Raw genomic sequence first — 3398 nt, 5'->3', positions numbered from 1 at the left:
TGACTGCTACTCTTATACACTCTATTAAAGCATCTACAGCACGCCAATGAGTTCACTAATATGGTATCCATATGCTAATGGTCTAGCATCAGCTCAATTAGCTTTAGATTTTTTGGTGTGTTAGTTTTTCATTATTTTCTACTGTCCTTCGCGATCAAATCATTCAAAATTGACCATTTCTAAAAGTATAAAATGTTGGGCCCGTGCTGCCTTTCTAGTATACAATACACACATATAGTTTCCATCAGCAAATAACAACAGTAAACATGACAATTAATAGTTCAGATCACAGTGATAAAAAATCAGAAGTAAGGTGTGCGTACATCCAATATTTTCCATACCTTAATTACTTGTGGGATTACATAAGGTAAGGGGGTCACGAACATCGTTTATTCTGCACACCTGAACTTTAATATGCAAGGAAGAAATGTTTCTTAATATGCAAAAGAATGACAATAATGAATGAAATCACTTACCATCATCATTTGTCTTTCTTCAAGATATGAGAACTTGGATCGAGATCCCATAACATTCTTCTGATTCTTCTTTAATCTTCACAGCTGAATTGCAAACAGAATCACTACAATCAATAACTTTTATCAATCGCAATGACATAATTTCTGCAAAGGTATCCGGGATCTCTTCAAGCTTGGGACAACTTTTTATAACAAGACATTCAAGGAGAGGAAATGAATCATCTGAGCAACTCCACTTGGTCATAAAAACACGATGTAATTTCAAAAACTCAAGTTGACCAAACGTGTAATCACTGAGATCCCACTGCTTTTCCCCTGCAAAGTATATCTCGGATAATTTAAGAGTCTCAAGGTATTCCAACTCTGCAATACTTGAAACTAATTCATCCGTTAGGAAAATTTCACTGAGGGACAAACACTTGAGACGCGAGGGGAAAATAATATCCAAATTATTCATTAATGAAGAGCTTGAGTAANTCCCATATTGTAATGGGAAATTCGTTTATGTCCACATGCCTCAACTTTGACATTTTCCATATAGCAGGGGATATCATTAAATAAGATGAACGAACCCGCAAAGTTTGTAGATGAAGTAGGTGTGACACCCATTTGTAATCAAATGCTTTAACAAAAATTGCAAGGTACCTCAAGTGAGGCAATGACTGAAATGCAGTAGGCAAAGAATTGTCCAAGTAGATATCCAATAAATGTAAAACCCGAACAAGTTTTAAGTTATTAAGCAAACGGAAAGGATTCTTACGGTCCAATATACTGAATTTCGGATGAACAATGAACTCCTGATCACTTTCCTTGAAATCACTTGTCATAGTACGGCCTTGTATGTACATGCATAACCTTTGTTCTTCGGGTTGATCTGGATAACTATACGGCACTATGAGCTGCATGAACTTTTCTTCTGTAATTTTTCTCAAACAAAACTCACGAACTTGATCAAGAACGATGCAGCATTTCATTTTACCATTCAACCTTGTTTTAGAAACCATTACGAGGTTTCTGCCAACAAGATCATGCAAGCAAGTCTCTGATAATTTTTCTAGCCTCAACGTGTCAATGCTCTGCACAAACTCCTCAGCTATCCACCAATTGAGTAGATCAGACACTGAAATTTCGTAATCTTTAGGAAACAATCCCATGTAGAGAAGGCAAGGCTTTAAATGGTCCGGTAAATGGTCATAACTTGACTGTATCGTCTTCATGCTCATCTCCTCGTCGGAAACATAAGAACTTATATCATATGCAACCTTAAGCCACAAAGACGCTTCTCTTTCTCTTGAAAGAATTTCAGCAATCATGATAATCAAAGAAGGTAATCCTTTACATTTTTTGGCAACTTGTTGTCCTAACTTGACTAGCTCCAAAGGACACGAGTTCCCTCATTGAAATACTTTCTTCTGCAATAGTTCCCAACTCTTTTCATGTTTTAGAAATGGAAGCGAATAAGGAACACTATCCCTCCTCATATACATAGCCAACTCTTCATTTCTAGTTGTTACCATTATTCTACTTCCATCACGACAATCAGGGAAACATGCTTGAAAATCACCCCATCCCTGGACTTCCCAGATATTATCTAATACAACAAGATATTTTCTTTTGTATAGACACTTTTCCAATATGTCTGCAGGATAATCCAAGTCAACATAGTTAGAACGATGATCCCCTGTAATTTGTTTTAGAATCTGAAGCACCAACTCTCTCCTATTATATGTTTGTGAAACAGAACACCAATTCTTTGCAGCCAGAGCTGTTTTCCCTATTCCAGTCATTCCAACAATTGAGACAACATCCAGGTCCTTTCTTCCTCTTACCAAATACTTAGTTATATTTTGTGCATCATCATCAAACCCCACTAGTTCTTCGTCAATTGATGGATAATAAGGTTCGTTGCAAGACTCTTCAGAATTCTCCATATAATTAGCTTGGCCTCTTTAACGATTGTTGGAAATAGAATCTACATTAACAAGAACATACTCTAATGATTAACAATGCCACATCTAAACTCTTATGAATATGAGTATATATGCTCCATTACTATAGTAAAACAAGAAATGAAAATTGTGACAAACAATCAAATTAGAAATAACAAAACAACAACATACCAGATCAGAGTGTACGCAGATCTTACCACTACTTCGTGTAGGTAGAGACATTATTTCCAAAAGACCCCCAACTCAAGTGCATCAAATTTAAATAAAGAAAACGGAATCTTAAAAATACAAGTATATATGTTCCATTACTATAGTAAAACAAGACATGAAAATTGCGACAAAACAATCAAATTAGAAATAACAAAACAATAACATAGTCAGAGTAGAGTATACGCCGATCTGAATACTAAATAGTTAAGAATGTCGTTGTTTTTAAGCTCGGGGTCATTTTATATTATAGGGAAAATTGCATGAAATAACAAACTATTAATTCAAATTAAATATTATAGCCATAGTTTATTTTAATTGTAATTCGCAGCAAACATCCTCTTTTTTTGCCATCTGATTCGGTATACAATTTGTCATTTTATACATTTCGGTATAAAATGTGTTTCTGTTTATATAAAGCGAGAGAAAAATGTATATACAAATACAAATACATATATTTTCGTCCTATACACTTATAATTATACAATACAGATCTTATAATATAAATTACAATGTTCCATTTATACGAAACTGAATAATTTGTATAAAATTAGATATTTGTAGCGAATTATACAAATCAAAATATCCATAACAAACATAAAATTTGCTATGGAGCACAATTATACAAACTATAGTTATAACATACAAATATGATTTTATGTTTGTTATATGTGAAAGTTGATATATATTATATATATATCAACTATTCGGGCCGCCAATCTTGGGCCTGTATGCCTCTAACAACCAAAAACTAAATGGGCTTCAA

General features: G+C 34.0%; 1 pseudogene; it reads right to left on the bottom strand.

The window, feature by feature from the left end:
• Window positions 1-205: 205 nt before the first annotated feature.
• On the bottom strand, window positions 206-2673 carry LOC125850742 (putative late blight resistance protein homolog R1A-10; annotated as a pseudogene).
• Window positions 2674-3398: the final 725 nt, after the last annotated feature.

The sequence above is a fragment of the Solanum stenotomum genome, unplaced genomic scaffold (assembly GCF_019186545.1).
Source record: "Solanum stenotomum isolate F172 unplaced genomic scaffold, ASM1918654v1 scaffold18947, whole genome shotgun sequence".
Classification (NCBI taxonomy): Eukaryota; Viridiplantae; Streptophyta; class Magnoliopsida; order Solanales; family Solanaceae; genus Solanum; species Solanum stenotomum.
The sequence above is the reverse complement of the archived record's forward strand: the minus strand, read 5'-3'. Positions and strand labels throughout refer to the sequence as shown.